Source organism: Spodoptera frugiperda, chromosome 5 (genome assembly GCF_023101765.2).
Source record: "Spodoptera frugiperda isolate SF20-4 chromosome 5, AGI-APGP_CSIRO_Sfru_2.0, whole genome shotgun sequence".
Classification (NCBI taxonomy): Eukaryota; Metazoa; Arthropoda; class Insecta; order Lepidoptera; family Noctuidae; genus Spodoptera; species Spodoptera frugiperda.
The window spans coordinates 11,264,269-11,289,813 of NC_064216.1; the positions used below are offsets into that span (position 1 = coordinate 11,264,269).

Sequence of the window (25,545 nt, forward strand, 5' to 3'; positions counted from 1 at the left end):
CTACTTTGAAAGTTTAAAGCATTTCAGTGTCTGGAAGTAAGATCACTATTAAACAAAAGTTGGATACTTGCAGATTCTATGAAGAGTGCTAATAATAGAAAAATGAGTTTGAACTGGTTTAGGTCAGATAAAATGGGAAAAACGATGACATGATGTGTCCCTAGTAGCTTAAGTTAACTTAAATAATCTATGCTGCGAGGATGTAATGGCTAAGCTATGTGACTGTTTCCACAGATACTAAGCTATGTGTACCCATTAATATGATTGGTGGAAGCCAAACAAATCCATGCAACGTAGCATAGCACATTTCTGGTGGAAAAGTACCCTAAAACCTAGTATTATAATTATCAACACTAAAAATCCTCCACTCAAACCTTACATCACCCATCCTCCAAGAATATCAACCGTGTTATCATAACATACACAACTAAGATTACAAGCTCATTACACATCTCAATGATTACGTTAATTATCTTATCACAATTGATCTCAATTTCACGCGGAGTTTAATTATTTATCCGTACCGCGTCATCTAATTACCTACAGCGTAATTTAGAGTACGTCTCTGGGAATTAGTTGAATTTGTTATCAAGATTTCGTGGAAGATTAAGCATAATATCTATCTATTATGCTGTGAAGAAGTAGGTTGATGTGGATATACAGTTATTAGGCGTTAGCGTAGTGTTCCAGGCGAGGAAAAGAAGCAGCCTACCAGGGTCGCAAAAGTGGCGGGACCTCCCACTGCTATAGCGGTAGGTCAAAGCTTGCCGGGTGTGGTGATTCCATAAGGGTAACCTGGGTTACGATCACAGGCAGTAGAGGAACACCGCAGTGGTTTTAGCTGATAAGGGTCCGGCACATCCCCATTCGTCCCCATGACGAGAGAAGTTCATGAGAATTTCCAAAAAAAGATACGCAGTTATGAAATGTATATTATTATAGCACCTAATCTTCATTAGTTAGTGCCACAGACATGTAATGCAAATAATTGTTTTGGATTTAGTACAGAGTGAGTTTTATCTAAAACAAAAGGAAACCTTTTGCAAAATCTGAAAAGCGAACCCAACATATCTTTCCCAGAAATCACACTACTCATAAACGTAATACGTAGTTCCAAAGGAAAATTTTCAATATTAATTAAACCTACCTGTAATTCCTGGAACGTAAAACACGAGCGAGTTTTCACTAAAAACTAAACTTGGCCAATAACAAAATCCGAGTCTACTTTCATAACAGCCAAAGAGGTCAACTAAAAATATTTTAGGAAAATCTCAAACGACGACGGTCATTTCCTAAAACGAATGGAGGGCAAATTGCGTTATCCACCTTTCTTTAACCTCTCATATCTCAACGCCGAGGAATATAAGTTAGGGCGATATTACAGTATCTGGCGATAAATATTTCGCATCGATCTTTCGATACAAAAGTCGATGTCGTAGTCGATTAGATTAAATTGGCTAGACAATTAATAGAATGGCGTATTTAGCTAGTTGGCTATGACCGACACAGTCTGCCAAGTCATCGCAAATGCTTTGCTTGTGATAATGACTAGCTATAACTAAACTAGTACTCTCCTCATATCATGAAAAGTTTAATTGATAATAATGTAATAAAATAGGACGCAGAAGTCGCAGCTCAATTTGATAATATTTTTTCGGACGTTCCTGTATCCACTTCTATTTTTTTTCTTTTTTTTAAAGGCGCGATCTATTTTCTTTGCTGCCTCCATTTTAAGTCGGGTAACATAAGTCTGAAAAATGCTATGGTGAAAACCGCATCAAAATCAGTTCAGCCAAACGCGAGATAATCGCGTACAAACCTATATATTTACAGGTCAAATTAAGAACCTCCTTTTTTCATAAATTATTGTAATAGCACAGAACACAAAATAAATTGTCTGTTACCAAAAGTCGATGTGCAATATTTATCGCCGGGCACTGTAACCCCAGGCCTGTGTCCTTGAAAAATATCACGATTGTAAGCAAGCCCCAATACCCAAACATTGCCTTAACCATATTTACGGTTTACAAAACCGCGAAATTAACATATTTTCTCCCTTTTAGAATCATTTGTAAACAAAATATGGGAATGTTACTTGAGTCGGATAGATTTCATTTACAAGTACCCTCAGTATGAGTTTGCTTTACGCGCGTTCGGCTCTCTGATTGGCTGGCTCGAATGAACTAACCAATCACAGCGCCGAACGTGCTCTCGTTTCGATTACTTTAAACATAAAGCAAACTTGTACTAAGGGTAAAGTTTTCTGTGTACGTGTTGAATTATGTTAAAACATGTTTTTGTTATTTGCTTCGGGTTCGTGTTCGTATTGTTTTGCAAAATAATGAAGGTTTCGATATTTGTTACTAATGAACTATAACGTGTGAGGGTATCTTTTTGATGTTTACCTTTATTGTGTGGACAAAGGTGTGCGATATTCGTACGAAAATATATTAATTGCTAACTTCTGTCAGCGGCTTCGCCCACGTTTCTGTTGAATATAAAGTATCCTATCACCCAAGTCTGCTCATACCCTGTCTGTATACTAAATTTAATCAAAATCCGTTCAGTAGTTTCAGCGTGATTGACGGACAAACAATCAAACAAACAAACATTTCACAGTTAGAATATAAATGTGATACTGTTATTAAAAATAACAGTGATATGACATGTTTAGTTAAACGCTAAGACAAAATCACGTTATAATAACTTTTTTTTATTATATAAACCGGTAAACGAGCAGACGGTTTACCTGATAGTAAGCAATTGCCGCCGCACATGGACACCCGAAACACCAGAGGCAACTATTCTTGGTCAATCAAGCGCGTTAGCTAATCTCGTCTCAAAATCAAACAAACACTTAGCACTCAAACTAGCACTCATTCTTTCAAACACTAAACTAACTGACAAATCAATCAAAAGCTTCCTAGATTAAATCGAAAAACTAAATTATTATTAAAATAACTCCTTTGATCTAATATCATGGTTATTTCTGATAGAGTAAACATCATAAGTTGTTTGATCTGTGCAAGTCTATGTTACATTAACTCCATCGGCACATTACCGCGTTTGGCTCTCTGATTGGTTGGTTAAAACGGAGATGGCTGATCAGAGCGCTGAACGTCATAAATATCTAGATCGAGTAGAATTAACATAAAACAAACTCGCACTAGTACTCAGAACAGCTTCTATTAGCAGTAGATATGGATTGACAGGAATCGAGTTCTTATCAATCATTCATATTTGAATGATTGATAAGAACTCGATTCCTAATCTTCAAATGTTTGGTTAAAATCGTTAATAGACAAAGTTATTTTGTTTGTTTGTTTGAACGTGCAAATCTTTAGAACCGCTGCACTGATTTTAAAAAAATCTTTTGTTTTGGATAGTCCATTTATTATAAAAGGTAGACTGTAAAACATTAAACTATGACTAATAAGATCTGAATAAAGCGGGCGAAAAGATTAGTTTAAAGAACTATGAGGTACTATAATTAATAAACACAAAATAATATCAAGTCAACCTTCCATTTTGTTTCACCCAACGTAAAGTTAATGAGAATACCCACAATATAAATATACCCACAACTAGAAGGGTGAACTAAGTCAATACACGTTTTATTTGAACTGGGTAAGCATTTATTGGTATTTTATTATCTTGGGCTAAATCATAAATGTATTACGTATTAGATCCGAGATATTGCAAGCAGGGATAATATTATTTTGAAATCAATTCGATAAGTAATGAAAGATGCGAGTATAATACATTTCTTGCTGTTATTTTTATTTTATTTTGTGAAGAAATTGAGGGTGATCGTGATCAATCTTGCTTTAAGAATGTTTCTCTAGCATTATGTTTGTTTATTTATTCTTTAGGGAAAACTAAATAAAAAGGATCTTCAAAACACAAACTCTAGTTTCGTGAAATAAAAAAGAAATACTATGTACTATTGTTATTATTTATTTTGTTCACTTTGAACAATTAAGATTATAATTCATAAAATGGTATTAGTAACATTTATTTTTAGATATGTATAAAACTTATTAAAGTTAAAGTAATATTACTCTGATGTTTTAATATTGTCGTATATTTTTATTCCAGAAGACCTAAAAAGTATCGACACCCGCTAAGTATAAGTATGTATCTGCCAGATACACGAAATGGTTTTTATTGCATTTTTAGCTTCAACGTACCTGTATCTATCCAATAAAAAAATATCAAAAAAATTGTAACAGCCGAACATGGTTTTTTTTCAGACGCATAAGTATTTATCTGAATTAGCTAGGAAATAAATACAACGTACAAATATGTAAGTTCCAGTTAAATAGTAGTACGCGGGGGGATCGAGACGCGGGGTGCGGGCATCTGCCGCTCGCTCAGTTCTTCGCGGTAACAGCGAGCGGCACGCGCGAGCGGTGCGTTATATTTTATTAATATCGACACCCGCTAAGTATAAGTATGTATCTGCCAGATACACGAAATGGTTTTTATTGCATTTTTAGCTTCAACGTACCTGTATCTATCCAATAAAAAAATATCAAAAAAATTGTAACAGCCGAACATGGTTTTTTTCAGACGCATAAGTATTTATCTGAATTAGCTAGGAAATAAATACAACGTACAAATATGGAAGTTCCAGTTAAATAGTAGTACGCGGGGGGATCGAGACGCGGGGTGCGGGCATCTGCCGCTCGCTCAGTTCTTCGCGGTAACAGCGAGCTGCACGCGCGAGCGTTGCGTTATATTTTATTAATATAGTGAACGCTATAAATTCTTAGTATCGTTAAAGCAAAATGCAATTAAAAGGCGACAGAATCTCACCATGTTACCACCAAATGAGATTTATTCGTCACCTAGACAAGGTAAGTCCTAATGATAATTATTATGGAATTTTAGCCATTCCCGGTGCATAAGTGTGTATCTACGTAGTTACACATTTATACACTGGATTCAATTTTAATTGTAAAATGTATCTAGGCACTTAACTACTTATTCCATGGATATCGCGTAAAATTAAGGTAATTAACTAACTTATACATCGTTATACATTGGAATTCAACTAGAATATAAATATTTATCTATACACTTACATAGTTATGCTAATAATTATTTATCGTAAACAATGATGTTTAATCTGATTTTGATTGTTTTCAGATAGTTCGGTAGACTACAAATGCTACAAATTGCAAGTGTTTGTGATCATGTGAACAATTTTACACCTTTTTTAAGGGTGGAAAATATTCCCCTGGTTTCTCCCGCCCCGGGCGAGGCGAGAGGGAGTGTCAGACTCTTACTGACTAAAAACCACCGCTAGCAGTCTGCAGCTCCTGGTCGGGACTTTCTCTGTGGTAGTCTGATGGCTGTTTGAGGCACGCGCGGAACGCGAGGCGCCGTTCGTTCGGGTCTGGTTCCGGAAGGGCAGCGACCTTGGTCGCCGTCCGCAGGCCCGTGCTTACAATGGCCGAAGATCATCTCGCGATCCCCGACGCCAGGAGTATCTCCCGCGATGGCTGTGACATCCGGTTACATCGCCGACTACATCCAGACGTTTACTCCCACCTTATCAGAAACAGACACCTACCGAAAGTCCCATCCCTGGCAAGCACCTGTGTCAGGCGGTATAGCGTCCCTCAAGCCGCTCTTCTTAGAGAGGACTTACTGCTGCAATAACAGCAAGTCCATGATATCATGCTGGACCTCGTCCCGAAACGCACTAATCTGGCACGGCAGCGGAGATTCGCCCTGACGACGCACATCAGCGCGCAAACTGAAGCGCTTTCGGCTCCAGATCCTACGGCGGTCATCCGGCAAGCTGCCGCCTCCTCGGAGATCGTGCGATATCCACAAATCACCCGGACTGCCTTTGAGACGTGAGCAGCTCCCGAGTTGGGTGCCGCATCAGGTTCGGCGCCGTCGCTACGCCGACGATCGATCGATCTCGATCATACCCTGAGTATGATCGAGCGAGAAGAACTGGGATGCCATTTCCACCTTTTGCGAGGCAGTCATGCCAGCTAAGGAGGAGGAATGAACCACGTCATGCCGTAGTCATTGCGCGAGACACTCCTGGCGTCGGGGATCGCGAGATGATCTTCGGCCATCGTAAGCACGGGTCTGCGGTAGGCGATCAAGCTCGCTGCCCTTCCAGAACCAGAAACCAGGCGCCGTTTGTTCGGGACAAACGGCGCCTCGTGTTCCGCGCGTACCTCAAAGACTACCACAGATGAGGTCCAGTCAAGCCTGACCCGGAGCTGCGGACTGACTAGTGGGGTACTGAGGCTCCAGATCGAAGAGCAAGAGTAGGAATGGGCTAATTTTTTGTCAGTAAGAGTCTGACACTTTCTCTCACCTCGCTCAAGGCGGGAGAAGCCGTTTATCCGGTAATCGTTACCGCGTTAAACGTTAAACGGCAGCTACCTGGACCTTCCTATTCAACCTATAACCCTTAATTATCATTTATTTATTTACCTTACTTGTTGATTAGATTTAGAAATATTTAATTAGAAAATTTTAAATAAGAAAAAAGAAACATTTAAAAATATAAAAAGCAGTAGCCCACCAGTAAATCCAAGCTACCGGCGGTCAGGGCTCAAGAGAGAGGAATTTCTGGACAATACGCGCTGTGTCCAGAAGTACTGCCTTCTGCATCAGGCTCTTGATCCAACCGTCTAACTTTAGCCTACTCAGATGTTGGTCGAGGCTTTTAGCTTTGAGGCATTTGGCAGATACGACTATCGGCACAATTATTGCCAAATCTATATCCCCCATGTCGACAACCTTATAAACTAAATCAAGATATTTACTGGCTTTATCTTTTTCAGCTTTCGGGAGATTCTCGACTTGTGGGATTGTTATATCAATTATCATTATGCGACGGCTTGGTCGATCTATCACCACAATGTCAGGTTTGTTAGCAACAATTGTCCTGTCTGTGATGATAGTTCGATCCCAATACAGTGTGACATCTCCATTTTCAAGAACTGGGTCAGGCAGATACTTATAATTCGGCACTTCAGTTTCAATAAGTTAGTATTTTAAAGCAAGTTGTTGATGAATAATCCTGGCTACAAGATTGTGTCTATGCAAGTACTCTCCGTTAGCTAAGTGAGAACAACCCGAAATTATATGTCGAATGGATTCCCCTGGGCGATGACATGCCCGACAAATGTCAGCCGTTCCATCCTTTATAATTTAACTTTATAATTTACTTTCTTTCCATAACTATATAATATAACTATATACTATAACCCATTATTGTTACAATAATCTTTCCGAAAATGACCGCAAAATGATATATTTTAACCCTGGATAAAACCGAAGTTATTGGTTTCCCAGTTTTGGTGCCATAATAAAAAATGCTCAAGGAGTCAAGTACTAACAGATTATTATGTTTTCATTTTGGCCGCACTTTCGAATTTGTACCAAAATGACCTTTGTTCATTTTTCTACTTGCTATCTTGTTTTTAATTTGATTCCTTTGCCTTTTACTTCAAAATAACAAGATTTATTAAAAAATAGTTAATAAAATTTAGTTACATTAATAACATTAGTGTTGTAATCACGGTGATAAAATAGGTAACTAACCGTTACATAAAATACTTTCATTGTAATATCCAGTCAAAAGTAAGTATCTGGCAGTTAAAGCATTTACAAGAATAAATATTCCATTGAAAAAGTGTGGATGTGGCAGTTAGAGTATTTTGATACATTCTAAGACCGGAGTAAAATTATCTATGTGTTATAAAACAAAACCATAAACCTTTACAAACAAAATTTCCTTGTAAACATAAACTGTACTTAATTTTAAACTCAGTTACCAAATTTCAAACCATAAATCCTTAAAATGACAAAGATATGACAATTTATAATTTTTGCAATCTTAAATTCGCTCTCCTGTAAAATTTAACTTTTTCAGTTACTTACTTATACTTAGGACGTGTCGGTATATAGAGCTACATACAACCGGTAAGGTCGGGGTTCTTTGACCCTGTGGGGTTCTATAACCAATAGGAATCCAGAATAAAGTGTATATTCAATTTGCTTTGGTCTAAAAGTTTGGGTCAAAGAGACCCGATCTTTTCATAACTTCACACCGACATTATGGAACGCCAATTAATTCGAACGATTCTTACATACTTCTTTCGCTTTATCAACAGTCATCAGTCTTATCATGTATGATGGTCGGTTAAGGGTACTCTTAATTTTACCCGAACTAATGTTTCCTTCATACACCTCCAGCTAGCACATAATTTTCTAGCTTATATACATAATGAAACAAGTACAGGTAGTTTCAACTTCACGTCTGCAATTAACATGGTGACAGCACTACCTCCAGGTTAAATCCCCCAAAAAGAGCTAATGCCACAATAGCAAAGGAGCAATTTGAAACTATATACTCATTTTGTTCAGTAAATGCAATTTTGGAGCCAACTGTAAGGAACTTAAGATTTAATTTTCTAAAATACAGAAAGCGAAATAAATCTAGGGAACTTGTTAATAAAAATAGGAGATTCAAAACTTACAATTAGACATTTTAAGCCCTGGTTTTCTTACGATGTTTTCGGAAAAGTCATTTTAGTACATACAGTCAATAGGTTGCAAACTCACACTCTCCTGCATGAAAAGCGAGCATTCACCACATTAACAATGGAACAGAAAAGTGATACTTACTGTATTTTAGAACAATATTGAGCTGCCCCTGAATATCGTATGAAAAAGTTTCATCAACCCTCACTCTCACATCCATATTGTATGTAAAGGTACAGAAAGTTACAGAAACATACTCGTACAATGTCAAGGACATATTATTTTTATTTCATTTTATTTTTATACCACACACATTAGGATTTTCTCTTGTTTCGTGGGAGAGTTTACAAACATACAAGTTCACATAGCTATATATGGCATGCAGACCCGAAATAACAATTGGAGGATCACACAAAAAGTATCGTGCCGGAATCTAACCCGCTACACCTTGCGCGGAAGCCGGTTACCTCGCCACCGCGCCAATATGGCTACTTTGGATCAATACAGTTATAAAAATATATGGAAACGTTTACCAAAATATTCCCTATTTCTATACACATAACGAAAGTAGGAGTAAATCTAATACCCTCCGTTTCCCAAGTCGGTTATAAACCGATTACATTAAAGCCATTAACGACTATATACGTCACATATTTCAAGTTTCCAAACTCACAATACGTCTGAAGTCCACCAAAGTACGTGAACTTAACCCTAAAATGTTCCAAAACTATTCAACATCGACCTTGGGATCGGACCTCAGTAGAACAACTAAGACCCAAAGTTTTTTTAAAACTACGCCCAAACTCTTCGTCGTGTGAATTTTGGAAATTTTGCGTTGGACTTTGTACTATGTAAAGATCGTTTAATTTGTGTAACATAACATAATAGCTCTTAGGTTTGAAAGTAGGGTTATTAATATTAGTACATTCTTTTCAATAGTTTGGTCTAGTAGCATGGTCAAATAAATAACTAATATTTAAAGGCCTTGAATATTTATTTTTAGCAAACGTGGGATCGATAGGGATTTTTGACATTTTCTAATTATGTACTTAACATGTATGCCAATTTTCAGCTCTATGCGAATTATGTCAAGGTTGCGACTTAATTTCGTCTATTTTGACCAGGCTATAGTAGCGTTAAGTTTAGTAAGTAGGTACTGGATTTTGATATAGTCAGCTGAGGAGGTTAAAAATATACTATCGTTTGCAGATAACTATCTAACTTAAGATCTTATTACCGAAAATCACAAGGTACAAGACGACCACTTCCGAACACAAACCTCCCCAAAAAACTTCAAAAACGACCTATAACATTACAAAAAAAAAACCTTTAAAAAAATGAAAGCGCCACTGACCCAAAAACGTCCATACATTTCGTAGTACGTGTGCAGAAATTCAATTGTCCATATATCTGCCAGGGTATGTCTGGCTAGTCGGGAGGTTGTTTAGACTAATAGCAGGTCCAAGGAGCGACCCTATTCAAGTGGCTTTGTTTCGGATTTGAGACCCTAATGCCTTTTATTCGCCATTTTGCGACCGTTCCAGTGTACGTGGGAAGTTTGTGGTCAATTTTCGCCTGATGAGGTTATTTTATGTCTAAGTGATGGTGGAGGGTTGGGTTAGAAGTTATTAAGGTTTGGTTGTAGAGATAGTAGTTTTAATTATGCTTGGTTGGTTATTGGATTGGTTTAGATTGTGCTAAAATATAATAATATGGAAAATTTAATTGGCCAAAAAATATACTGCTTTTGTTAGTTTTCTATTTTTTATTATATGTATATTGTTTTAGGAACTTTTCTTTCAAGAACGTGTCAGCCCCATTAGGACAAATTAACATACATGTAACATAATTTTAATTAAATTATACAAATTATCACATTAGTATCGTTTCTTGGTCAAGGTTATCTTGAAAATATTTTTCAAGATAAATCAGCAAAAAGTTGTCATTTTGGGAAAGATGGTAAACTGCTATTTAAAATATGCGTAAAACTTCTGAACCAAAAACCACTGACTCATTTATCACCACAAGTCATCATGAAAAATGAAGGAAAAATTGCTGAAATAAATAAGGGTGTTCAGCAAATTTTCATGCCAATATGAAGCAGCTGATGCCTCATCAACATGAAATACTCATCCCATAAAGAGGAACGAGGGTAGGTGGCCCTAACCCTTTGAACGCGATCAGGTGTCAACGCGACCCAACAAATATTCTGCACGACAGACCATCTTTGATGATTTGCATGAAAATGGGTGCCCTATATAGTCGTCTGGTTGAAATGGGCTGAGCGAGCAGTGGAGAAAAACATAAGTTAGAAAAAGTGGCCAGGGCTATATAAAAAAAACTAAGATAATTCTTTACAGACTGCCTCTTTGATCGAGTTGGCCGCAAGTACGATTGCTGGCCAAGGGGTCTTGGGTTCGATTCCCGGGTCAGGCAAAGTAATACTGGGCTTTTTGTTCAGCTTTTCGAAAATTTCTCAGTAGTAGCATGGGATCTGTAATTGTGCCCAGTGCATAAATGGTAAAAAGTGGGTGTACAACATTGTATAGCGGCATTACGTACCGTAATGTGCACCTCTGCCTACCCCTTCTGGGATAAAATGCGTGACGTTACATATTGTATATATATCTCTCTTTATAAATAATATTGTATGTATTTGTGTACACGTGATTGAGTCAATGAGAACACTGAAAGACAATCCGTACAACAAATCCGTTTAATATTATTTACTAACCAGATCTACCTAAAAATCAAAGAATTGTATTGAAATCGTTTACAAAAACCGTGAACTGTGATTGGAGGATCATGAATATGAGCTACGTGAGACGTTTTCTAACTTCTTGGGTTATCTTTCAAACATTTACAATCGAATATCTAAAAATCTACGCATTTACAAAATTTTATTAGCCTTACTTTTTTACCTAAGTACGTTTATAAATCTAATTCAGAGCTGGTGCTCATTAGGGTACGAATATAAAGTTATTTGTTTAGGCAAATTAGCTTCAAATGTTTGTCGGCAAAGAGAGTACACAGTAAGCAAAGATTATGTAAATAATTCAAAGATTTATGTCAAAAATTTTGCGTCGTAACAAAACATTGACAAAAGAAAAACAATTATTTATACATGCGTTATACATACGTGCCTTTTTTGCTTACAGAAGTTTAGCCAAGTTTGTGAGGATACGTTTGTTGATTTTGAAGAACTTGAAAACAAATATAAATCTTAATGTATTACGATTTTTTTGGGTAAACTTAGTCATATAAGTAAATAAAACTTAGGTACATAAAACAAAGCAAAGTTTCAGAGTTGGAGCTAACTACGACATTTTTGAGTTTAAAATATACAAAAAAGTGACGCGATATTTCAAAATCAATATGTCGTCGAAAGTATTTGTTTCTGTAAGAAAATAAAAAATACTGTTTCTAATTGTTTTATAATAATCTGCAAGACGGACATTAGAATAAAAAATAGCCATCTACTCTATTCTAATCCTTGAATATACATATACCTCTTTGAATAATAGTATAGCACCTACCAATTATTCAAATAACATGCATAATTGAAATAGACATTAGCATCTGATTTGTAATTGAATCATCTAATTATAGCATCTCCATTAATTGGAAATGCAGCGCAATCTATTAGACATGAGTTCTTGAAACGTATTAACTAATGTATTATAATTAATCCTATATGTCTTTGTTATTATATGTTTCTTAAGGAGAAAAGTACATAGTATAATCACGGCATGTCTTTATTCAAAGTCAAAGTCAAAGTCAAAATCATTTATTTCAAATAGACCAGGAAGGCACTTTTGAACGTCAAAGCTAATATAATAATATTAATAACGTCTGTCTGTCGGTCAGTCCTCTAGTGAAGCTATTTGCTCGTTCCAAAGTGTAGATTCCTATGGAGAAGAACGAGCAAGAAACTCCATAGGTTACTCTTTTTCAATCAGATTTACAATACAATTCTTGGTTACATTGTTTCGATTACTTGAACTATGTGAGAACAATGTAAAACTAATATACAGTCCCAGCGACAGAACAAGAAAATAACCTAGAGGGCAATAATATTCAGTCATGTAGCTTGTAAAAAGGCTTCAATACTGGCCTTATTAACTAAAAATCATGGTGTACTGTCGCACTCAGAGACAGTTAATGATTACTTAAATTATTAATAACGCTTTTGTTCCGAAAACAATTGCTAAAGACTGGGTTTAGTAACAATTAAAGGACTCTTAGGGCGGCGGTAACTCACGTAATTTAATGGAGAAAAGCTCTATTGGTTCCGAGTCACAGAGGGACTTTTCATCATGAGCAGCTTGCACAGACGAAACTAGTAGAGCTTTTCTACATTAATTTACGTGTGTGGCTCGAAAAGCAGGAGTAGGAACGTGTGGTTTTTAGTCAGTAAAAGTCTCATACTCCCTCTCATCTCGCCCAAGGCGAGAGAAATCATTGGATGATATATTCCCTTAAAAAAAGCCTCAAAAAAATATATTCTCTATTTCCCACACACTCACTTTAAACAAGCCTCTTAGAAACCGTGTAATAATACAATTTTCATAACATCAACATCTCATTAGATTATAACCGCGATCACAAAACCAATCTGTTCGCAACCCATCTCATATTCATTAAACTTCAGTATAAATAACCCTTTTTCCATGTAAATAGACTATCAAAGGAAATTAATTCCCTTAACCTTTATATTGGTTTGCAAGGAGGTTGAATTTTCTGTAACGTTTTTTATCGTTAGGTATATTGTTTTTGGTGAAACGATATTTTATTTTTTAGTGGATTCTCCTAAGATGGTTTATATGAATATTTTGATGAGATTTATGGTTCTTTTTTATTTTATTTTATTGTAAAGATTGGATTGTTTGTTATTTTTATGGTATAAGCCAGTAAACGAGCAGACGGATCACCTGATGGTAAGCAATCGTCGCCACCCATGGACATCCGAAACACCAGAGGCGTTACAAGTGCATTGCTTTTTGGGGGTTAGGAATTTAAGGGTTGTTGAGGAATCGGGGATTGGGAAGGGGGTAAATGGGCTTCCGGAAACCTCTCTAACACAACGCAAGCGTTATTTCACGTCGGTTTTCTGGTTGGTTGAGCCGGCCCATTCGTGCCGAAGCATGGCTCTCCCACACTTCAGTGTGTTAAGTGGCAAGTTTCAAATGATTCAGTATTAATCCTCAATTACTGTGATGAACATAATATTGGAACTCGTTTCATCACAGCATCACACCTAAAATCTCATTCGGTCTTACAAACTGGTCTAAAAATAAACATTTAAAAAGCCCATTCTAAGTACCATTGAAACTCATAAAACGGTTCAAGCATTAACAGTTAGCAAGATCCAACAACTTACCACTTACAAAGTACTTTAACGAGCTTCTTTAAAAGGTTAAACTGAAACAGTAAACTGAAGTAATCGCTAATAGCACTGTAAGTGGTGTGCGGAGTTACTGGTACTTGATAAAAAGTAGGGCCTAGCGCACACCGACGGAGCCGGCGAGAATACTAAGAATAAATCTATTTAAAATAAACCTTAATTAGTGTAGCATACAGATGAAAACGGTATGCCAAAGGGGGAGGCCCGGAACTGCGGACTGTCAAGCGGGTTTACCGGTGGCTCCGGCTCAAAAATCAGGAGTAAGAACAGGATGGTTTCAGTAAGAATCTGACACTCCCTTTGACTCGCCCAAGGCAAGAGAAATCCTCCCTGGTGAGAGAAATCATTGGTTGATTTTCCCCCTCAACTAAATAAAATAAAATACTGTAATATGTATTACCGAAATATCATTTATTTTCCTATCATAAATATTAAGTAAAGAACAATAAAGTGAGTTCTCCTTTATATTTAACGTAGTCGTTACAATTTTCACGTAATACAAGTTTATTTTACGAGGAAATTGTAAAACGATACTTCGAGATCTAGTGCTACCTGGTATCACATGGATGATTGTGTAAATGGAGTATTCACTTTATTAATTCAAAGATTCATATTGTAGGTGGTTATTTTTATCAGTCTTTAGGGCACTTTGGAAAATCATCCAATGACTTCTCCCGCCTTGGGCGAAGCGAGAGGGAGTGTCACTCTTACTGACTAAAACCCACCTCGTTCCTACTCCTATTCTTCGAGGAAAAAAAGGGAACTTTGTAGTGTTTAATATAAAGATTTAAAGTACATAGTTTTATAGAATTTTTAATTCGCTGTTTACTTACGTTATTGTCTACGTAAGACATATAATAAGCACAAAGTATGTATATGCATGCATATTCAGGATTTTGATAGTGCATATAATGCGATGTCATCATCACTCATTACTATACTTTGAAACTTATTTTTAGAATGTTTGTTACCTTCTATGTTTGTAGACTAGAAGCAATAAAACATATTAATATAAATACCCGAAAAAATTGTCTCCTATTTTAATACGGATAGTAAAATTTAATAAAAAATATATTTTATTTAATATAATCTGCCATTATTTCCTAAAACACATCACAAAATGAAAGTAGAAAACTAATTTGAACAACAAATTAGAATAACACATCTCAGATAAACGTTTTTATAAATTAAAATGTCTTACCTCTACGTATAATATATTCCATTTATTTTATAATTTGTTACGTTTTAATCACACAGACAAATTGTTTCTTTACCTTCATGAAAAGCTGCTTTCAGTCCTGAATAATAAGAAAATAATAATATACTTAAACGCACAAAGATAATTGTATAAAAAGATTTATGTTCATATTTTCATATTTACTTTAAATCACAGTTTGCTCACGTAAATTAATAGAGAAAATTCGAACACCTTCGTTTCCATTTTAACATCGCATTAATTTGAGCACTCCATTCATTCATACTTCACGTCTGATTATATGACCTGGACGCAATCCAAATGCATGCAGTTTTATATGTGCTGGCTTATAACTTAAGCTGTTACTATTGACTTATGGTATCTTCCCAATCCTACTAATAATATAAATGCAAAAGTTTGTTTGTTTGTTACTTCTTCACGTCGAAACGCCTGAAGACATCGCGATGATATTTGGAACAGGGGTGAATTTTCTGTAATAACACATTTGCAACTTTTTGTTCGATAGGAACGCGGGCGAAGCCGCTGACTACAACTTTTTCTTAAGGGGGGATAATCATACAACTTCGTCTCCCGCCTTGGGCGAGGCGAGAGGAAGTGTTAGACTCTTACTGACTAAAAACCACCCCGTTCCTACTCCTGCTTTTCGAGCCGAAACCCCAGTAAACCCGCTAGGTAATCCGCAGCTCCGGATGAGGCATCAGCTTTACTGGGCCCACTGGCAGCAGCTACTTTTATCATATATCATGATAAAATCTATACATATAATAAAATCGTAGAAAAGTGCTGTCTGTACATTGAAAATAAAAATAAAAAAAATAGCAGGGGTTATTGTTATGTCGATGTCGAACCCAAAAATGTAATTAACTTTTTTTTTGTCTGTTTGTCTGTTTGTCTGTTTGTCTGTTTGTCTGTTTGTCTGTTTGTCTGTTCGTCTGTGCGCGCTAATCTCAGAAACGGCTGATCCGAGTTGGATGCGGTTTTCACGAATATATTGTGGGATGCTTAAATTTACATTTAGTGTTTGTTTCATGTCAATCGGTTCATAAATAAAAACGTTATGTCAAATTAAAGAATCACGTCGAACATTTTATGCTTATACCATTAATCTCCGCAACTATTTGACGGATTTGGTTGAAATTTGGTACAGATATAGTTTAGAACCTTAGAAAGGACATAGATATATTTTTATTTCAAAAATCAAAAAATAAAATAAAAATAAAATAAAAATAAAATAAAAATAAATATAAAAATAAAAATAAAATAAAATAAAAATAAAATAAAAATAAAATAAAAATAAAATAAAAATAAAATAAAAATAAAATAAAAATAAAATAAAAATAAAATAAAAATAAAATAAAAATAAAATAAAAATAAAATAAAAATAAAATAAAAATAAAATAAAAATAAAAATAAAAATAAAATAAAAATAAAATAAAAATAAAATAAAAATAAAATAAAAATAAAATAAAAATAAAATAAAAATAAAATAAAAATAAAATAAAAATAAAATAAAAATAAAAATAAAATAAAAATAAAATAAAAATAAAATAAAAATAAAATAAAAATAAAATAAAAATAAAATAAAAATAAAATAAAAATAAAATAAAAATAAAATAAAAATAAAATAAAAATAAAATAAAAATAAAATAAAAATAAAATAAAAATAAAATAAAAATAAAATAAAAATAAAATAAAAATAAAATAAAAATAAAATAAAAATAAAATAAAAATAAAATAAAAATAAAATAAAAATAAAATAAAAATAAAATAAAAATAAAATAAAAATAAAATAAAAATAAAATAAAATAAAAATAAAATAAAAATAAAATAAAAATAAAATAAAAATAAAATAAAAATAAAATAAAAATAAAATAAAAATAAAATAAAAATAAAATAAAAATAAAATAAAAATAAAAATAAAAATAAAATAAAAATAAAATAAAAATAAAATAAAAATAAAATAAAAATAAAATAAAAATAAAATAAAAATAAAATAAAAATAAAATAAAAATAAAATAAAAATAAAATAAAAATAAAATATAATAAAATAAAAAATAAATTTATTCCGGACATACAGCGCCATCTATTGTTCAATTTCGTACTTATAGTACGGAATTGAACAATGTCGGGCTGTTCCTATACTCCGTAGATAGATGGCGTTGATCGCGCAATGGTGTAATTACAATTGTTCAGTTCATGTTATTGTTTTAATTCATTGGAAATTTGTTTTTACAAAATAGTAAAAAGCAATGAAAAATATAACATAATACAACTTTTAGTACAAAGAAAACGCTCTAACGGAGTATAGATAATTCTATGTTGATCGTTACACGACTTCGGTTCATGTTATTGTTTTAATTCATCGAAAAAAGTTAACAAATAGTAAAAAGGTATGAAAAAAATTATATCAATATAATTAAACTTTTAGTACAAAGAAAATGCCCGAACGGAGTATAAATAAATAATCCAAGTTGTCTTTATCCTCGATAGATGGCGTTGGGATCGAAATAGATTGCGCTATGGTTTTGTTACAATTATTTGGTTGGGTATCGGCCGAGCGCTTCGGTACTATTGTAGAAAATGTGTATTATCAGTCGTATGATTATTTGTCTGTAGTGGTCCTGCTGTTTCGTATATTCTAAATTGGTTTCGTTGTATTTGTCAATTAATAAGTTTATTTGTTGGGTTTTCCTGGTTTTCTGGTTAAACTTTTTAACGTAGGTTTAGTTTGATATCGATTATTAGTAGTTACTGTAGTTAGTAATTTTTAATAAAATTGTAAGTCTAATTTATAAATTAATTAGATTAGATTTAAGTCGTTTCTTTTAAATTATTTAGTTTAAGCTTGGTTATTATAGCATAAAGGATAGGTTCTAATATAATTTCTTTTTTAATTGTTATAAATTCGTAATTCGTAGCTTTCTTTAGTTTTAAGTTAGTTTTCATCTTAAGTTCGGAAAGATTATAATACATATTTCTTTAGTTAAAGTCCGTTTTTAAACTATTTTTTCAATGCCCTAAGTGAGTATACATCTATTAAAATCAAACGCAGAGCTCATTATGTTGATTTTTGAAGAGTTCCCTAGAATATCTTCCACATCTCATTTTTGAAGAGATTCCGCGAGATCGGGAACTATGTGGTTAAAACCAAAAATTTGCCGGAAGTCACTATTCCACGCGAACGAAGTCGCGGGCAAAAGCTAGTCTACACTATATCTCATTGTTTATTTGATCTTCTTACTAAGTTAAATTATTATGATCGAATATTCTTATTTATGACTAGATTTCGATGCACGTAAATAATGATTTCTTGTATCATAATTCTAGTATATCTCTTTAGAGATGATTTTAGTTTGATGTAAGATGTAAATTATATAGAATTTATTTCGGATACAAAAGCTAGTCGTTACTTTATCTGTGTATTTGAATGTGAATTTGTGTATTTGTTATGTTTTCTCATGAAATGATTAAGCTTACTAACAAAATGGTGTCGATAGTAATATAAAAAAGTTTTAAATTGGATTAACAATTTCGCGACTAAACGTACATTTTTACGTAAAGTACGCAAGATTAACTGACATTTTAACTTTGTTAATAAAAACCACAAAACCTCATATAATAGGTTTTTAAATCACAAGATAAACTAAAATATATCTAGATACTTAAATCAATCAAAATCACTGAACACAAAAAACAAACTAAACAAATCGCATTAAAATGAAACTAAGCGAAAATAAACAAGAAGGACGAATGGCGTACGCTTGCAAAAAATAGCTTACACTCATACGTAAGCGAACAAAGTGATGCGACAGCTTATTCACTAGCGATATGAGCGTTAGCGAAGCAATTGTCCCGCTTCACAGCGACTTCACAGCTGAGCGAAGCGGGGCCACAGAGTCAGCGATTTGCATACAAAAGTTTTGGCAGCTGCATCTAAAGTAGATTCAAACTATTTCTGCTTTTATAAGCAATTTTGTTGAATTTCCTGCTGTTTAGTAAAGTTTTAGAGGTGTATTTGTTTAGTTAGATATAAACGCATTATTGCCGTATGGAAGGAGGTCTTTATTTTAATGGTATAAGCCGCTAAACGAGTAGACGGATCATCTGATGGTAAGTAATCGCCGCCGCCCATGGACACTTGAAACACCAGAGGCGTTACAAGTGCGTTGCCGGCCTTTTCGGGATTAGGAAAATTTAAGATTGTTGGGGAATCGGGGATTAGGAAGGAGGGAAAGTGAGGTAATTGAGAGAGGTTACCGGAGGTAACCTCTCCCACACAAGGAAATACAACGCGTGCGTTATTTATTAAATAAATAAAAATTGAACTAAACAATCGTAACACTTAGTAGTCTTATCTCATTATACGACAAAAATAAGGAAATTGACTACCCAATGGCTCAGACACACCTAAACATGTTTCAAAGCCCCAAATACCACTATGACGGAGTGTTGAAACTCCATGAAACACTTCTTCCTTACAAAAAGGTTTGTTTTAAATAAATAACATACCAAACTATATTAGAAAAAATACAAAAAAAGTATAAACTTCAAACCATTTTAAACATCACCATTCAAGTCTTCTGAAAGAAATATAGATGAGATAAAAAGTAAAACGAACCATATGTTTTGTGCCATAAAGGTGTCAATTGAATGTTGTTACCGGTTTATTAAATAGATTCAGAAATAAACATGTAGGTACCTATGTAATTATATATCTATTTCTGTGTATATGTATTTTATTTTCTTATAATCAACAGCCTATAATTGGCCAATGCTGACCAAAGGCCTCTTCTCACATGGAGAAGGTTTGAGCATTAATCACCATGCTTGCAGGGGCTCACATTCATGAGCAGCATTCGTGACATACGACGCGGCTATTGTCGCGATACTACTCGTTAAGGTCCTCGTCAAAATTACGTGAGTACGCCGAAAAGCATAATAATTAATTTAGCTTGAATAGCCTTAAAATGATCCTAATATTTTTTGTTTGTCCGACTCATCACTCAGTAATAACGCTTGATAAACGAGACAGTCTTAAATATTATTGTATCTTATCATCACGCCATTATCACTGAAGGGTTATGCAGAACTATATGTTGTAAGTCCCATGTTATAGGTGGTGAGCCTATTGCCATATACCGTACACGTTTCTAGACTAGGAGCGACTACTGATAATTTTTCGAGAAACCGAAAAAAGGTCATTAATACTTCGCTCGACCCGAGAATCGACCTCGGAACCCATTGCCCGACAGCCGCACTCGGTCAACTAGACAGAACGGTCTTAAACTAGTCTATACATATAATAAAATCGTAGAAAAGTGCTGTCTGTACATTGAAAATAAAAATAAAAAAAATAGCAGGGGTTATTGTTATGTCGATGTCGAACCCAAAAATGTAATTAACTTTTTTTTGTCTGTTTGTCTGTTTGTCTGTTTGTCTGTTTGTCTGTTTGTCTGTTTGTCTGTTTGTCTGTTTGTCTGTTTGTCTGTTTGTCTGTTTGTCTGTTTGTCTGTTTGTCTGTTTGTCTGTTTGTCTGTTTGTCTGTTTGTCTGTTTGTCTGTTTGTCTGTTTGTCTGTTTGTCTGTTTGTCTGTTTGTCTGTTTGTCTGTTTGTCTGTTTGTCTGTTTGTCTGTTTGTCTGTTTGTCTGTTTGTCTGTTTGTCTGTTTGTCTGTGTGTCTGTTTGTCTGTTTGTCTGTTTGTCTGTTTGTCTGTTTGTCTGTTTGTCTGTTTGTCTGTTTGTCTGTTTGTCTGTTTGTCTGTTTGTCTGTTTGTCTGTTTGTCTGTTTGTCTGTTTGTCTGTTTGTCTGTTTGTCTGTTTGTCTGTTTGTCTGTTTGTCTGTTTGTCTGTTTGTCTGTTTGTCTGTTTGTCTGTTTGTCTGTTTGTCTGTTTGTCTGTTTGTCTGTTTGTCTGTTTGTCTGTTCGTCTGTGCGCACTAATCTCAGAAACGGCTGATCCGAGTTGGATGCGGTTTTCACGAATATATTGTGGGATGCTTAAATTTACATTTAGTGTTTGTTTCATGTCAATCGGTTCATAAATAAAAAAGTTATGTCAAATTAAAGAATCACGTCGAACATTCTATGCTTATACCATTAATCTCCGCAACTATTTGACGGATTTGGTTGAAATTTGGTACAGATATAGTTTAGAACCTTAGAAAGGACATAGATATATTTTTATTTCAAAAATCAAAAAATAAAAATAAGAAATAAATTATTTATAAATAATTCTATGTCGATCGTTACACGACTTCGGTTCATGTTATTGTTTTAATTCATCGAAAAAAAGTAAATAAATAGTAAAAAGGTATGAAAAAAATAATATCAATATAATAAAACATTTAGTACAAAGAAAATGCTCTAACGGAGTATAGATAATTCTATGTCGATCGTTACACGACTTCGGTTCATGTTATTGTTTTAATTCATCAAAAAAAGTAAATAAATAGTAAAAATGTATGAAAAAAATAATATCAATATAATTAAACTTTTAGTACAAAGAAAATGCCCGAACGGAGTATAAATAAATAATCCAAGTTGTCTTTATCCTCGATAGATGGCGTTGGGATCAAATTGATCGCGCTATGGTTTCGTTACATTCATTTGGTTGGGTATCGGCCGAGCGCTTCGGTACTATCGTAGAAAAAGTGTATTATCAGTCGTATGATTATTTGTCTGTAGTGGTCCTGCTGTTTCGTATATTCCTAATTGGTTTCGTTGTATTTGTCAATTAATAAGTTTATTTGTTGGGTTTTCCTGGTTTTTTGGTTAAACTATTTAACGTAGGTTTAGTTTGATATCGATTATTAGTAGTTACTGTAGTTAGTTTTTTTAATAAAATTGTAAGTCTAATTTATAAATTAATTAGATTAGATTTAAGTCGTTTCTTTTAAATTATTTAGTTTAAGCTTGGTTATTATAGCATAGAGGATAGGTTGTAATATAGTTTCTTTTTTAATTGTTATAAATTCGTAATTCGTAGCTTTCTTTAGTTTTAAGTTAGTTTAAGTCCGTTTTTAAACTATTTTTTCAATGCCCTAAGTGAGTATACATCTATTAAATTCAAACGCAGAGCTCATTATGTTGATTTTTGAAGAGTTCCCTGGAATATCTTCCACATCTCATTTTTGAAGAGATCCCGCGAGATCGGGAACTATGTGGTTATCTAAAATATAATAATCATATTATATAACTTTACTCTCATAGCAACTTAAACATAATGATTTCAATTCACCTCTACATTGTATAAGGTTTATTTAATTACCACAGAATAATATTTCTTCTCTAGAGAAACTAGAGAAGCATTTTCTGTCATGATTAATATAAGCAATTAGGTATAATATGTCTCGACACAAATGATAATATTTGTTCAAAGAAAAATATAATATCTCTGAAAAACTGAAATGAAATTTTGTGGTAAAGATATACAGTTCAAATTGTATTAACTTAGTAAGTGATAGACTGAAATGTACATAATAGGTTACTGTTGTATTTTTGTTTACTTAATATTCATATTTTATACGTATAAAGGTAATTAGACGTTTACTACTAAGTTTTATTCTAAGTTATAGTAATTGAAATACCTTATTCATTCTACATCACCCAGCAGGAGTAAGAACGGGGTGGTTTTTAGTCAGTAAGAGTCTGACACTCCCTCTCGCTTTGCCCAAGGCGGAAGAAGTCATTGGATGATTTTCGCCCCTCAAAAAAAAAGACACATTCAAAAGGATAAATACGTGTAAAATCCACCTGCTCAATTATCTAATACATACAAAGGAGCTTAGTCAATATATAAAAGACTAGTTCATGCCCGTAGCTTCGCTCGCGTCCTTACGAACTTTGTAACTAATAAAATTTGCCTATGTTACTTCTTAGTACATCAGCTATTTGACAATAAAAGCCCCGTCAAAATCGGTCCACTCATTCCAGAGATTAGCCAGAACAAAAAGGCAAATAAAAATTTTAAAAATGTTATTTTGGTGTATTGTATCCTCGTAAAGAGACTCCAATTTTATTTATTAGTCTAAATTAATATTAACCCAAAAATAGCACAAGAAAGGAGATGAACAACACAATAAAACAGCCTAACATAACACTTTTAAACAAACAAAGAGCCTCTTTCAAGAAAGAAATAACCTCCTATTTCAACAAGACATGTAGAATACTCCAAGATAAGCTAGATCCAGTTTCACTTCATACATGGAGACAAGTTACTCTTCATCCATCAAGATGAGTGGCAGCTGCTGGGATCCTTTACGTACGGCTGAAACTGTAGTGAAACCCTTTGAAGTGATATGTCAGGACTAGATATGGGGATTGTCTGTGTGAGTGTGTGTGTTGAATTGTTGGTTGGTATTGTTGAATTTAATAGAGAAGTGTCATGATTGTATTGATCTTAACTTGTAGGTAGTATTTGAGGTCAAGGTGCCTTATTCATATGTTGTACACTATACACTGAAACATAGACAAGTGATTTTTTAAGCATTGCCCCGCCTTAGTGTTTTCTCTTGTGCGTTTGCAAACATACAATTTGACATGCACAAGACACCCAGACCCGAAACAACTATTTGTGGATCACACAAAAAGTTTCTCAATGCGGGATTCGAATCCGCTACACGGCAACCAATTGCCTAGCTAACGCAACAACCATGCAGACAATTTAGGCAATTATAAATTCTATAAAATCGATGCGTTTTGAATACAAATCATCGAATCTTTCCAGTCACATAAAAAACTAAGAAATAAAACAGATTTGTCTTCTTTACCACCCACTATTTCCAAAACTTTGACTTATACTCTGAATATAATACAAACTTCACAATATAAAAGGGTCTTGACAAAAATACTTATCTCAGACACTAAAGTCAAAGAGAATAGTCCCTATCTCTTAAAGGCGTAAGCAGATCTCTTATCTAACGAAAATGTTACGTTTTAGGGATCCTATTGGTTGATATTCGATGGTTTCACTTCATTCTACCCTTTTTTATTGGCTGATGCAAATCTTGAAAGAAAGGGTTTGGTTATTTTTGAAGATATGTTGTGTTTTGATAGCTGCATCAGTTCTATGGACGTAAGGTTGACTTAAGTTTAATTGTCAAATTGGAAAAGGAAAGGATTTGTATGATATATTCAAATTAGACATTTGGACTGGAGTGAATTATTTTATTGGTATTAAAAATTTGCTTTTAGTTTACGTTGTCCCTTATAATCCATTCAAGGAACTGTAGTATGAATATGAGCCTCTAGCATGCCTTGAAACTAGTCGAGTTCCTTGTCTAATAATTATGTAAAGTAAGCCGAAAAACATAATAATAAGTATGTCTCACGAAAGTTATAAGATAAGATGATTTTCTTTTGGTAAGATAAAAAATTGGTTCCAATTTAAACCAAAACAATACAGTAATTAAGTTCTTGATCTCTATTGTGTACACCCACTCATCTTTCCTTAGCCGTCCATTTTGCGAAAACTTTTTGATAATAACAAGATATTTACTGTTATTTATTGAGCTCTACAAAGGAGACATTAATCTTATTCGTTTTAACATCATTTAATACTATTTTAAACTAGCTTCTGCCAACGATTTCGTCCGCGTTTCTGTTGGTTAAAAAGTATCCTAACACCCAAGTCAGCTCATACCCTGTCTGTATACCAAATTTCATCAAAATCCGTTTAGTAGTTTCAGCGTGATTGACGATCCAAACTCAAATGTTCACATTTGCTCGTAGTTAGTCTGTTATCTGGCATTTGTCACTTGTTTTTTTTTATGGAATAGGTAGCAAACGAGCAAACTAGTCACCTGATGGTGCCGCCCGTGGATACCCGCAACACCAGAAGTGTCACAGGTGTCACAGGTGCGTTGTTATGTGTCGGCACAATAAAATTAGTGTGTGATGAGTTTCCATATACACATCATGGAAACAATGGACTTAAGTATAAGATCACAACCTTCATTGTTTTACCATTTTTAATTTCAACACATTTACAGGTGATCATTAGTGTTCATTGGTGAATACATACTTACTAAATAGAATTACAATTTTCAGCCAAAATAGGTTGAAACTCTATTCCACAAACTAGGCTAGGAATGAGAGGATTGTCATCAGTTAATGAAGGCTTTCGAATTAAATTCTCGGAAACCGTTCATTAGCGAACGCCATTGTTACCCAAATTATATTCTGTGCTATATTTAGTAAGGTCCAATTTTATATTTAAGAGTGTTATGTAAAATATTTTTATCGTAATCAACAATAGGATAGAATGTACCCAAAGGGTGCTGCTACTAATTAAATTTTGTAAAAGTCACCAAATTGAAATTCAAATCTTTGTTTATTCTTGCATTAGATGTATCGTAACCCAAAAAAAAATTCTGTTAACTTTTCTGCATTTAGTACACTTTTAAT

At 33.9% G+C, this 25,545-nt stretch overlaps 1 protein-coding gene across 3 annotated transcripts in view; it reads right to left on the reverse strand.

Annotated features, from left to right (window-relative positions):
• Positions 1-25,545, reverse strand: part of LOC118271759 (potassium voltage-gated channel protein Shaw) — a 255,565-nt gene that overhangs the window by 152,293 nt on the left and 77,727 nt on the right. The window lies entirely within an intron of this gene.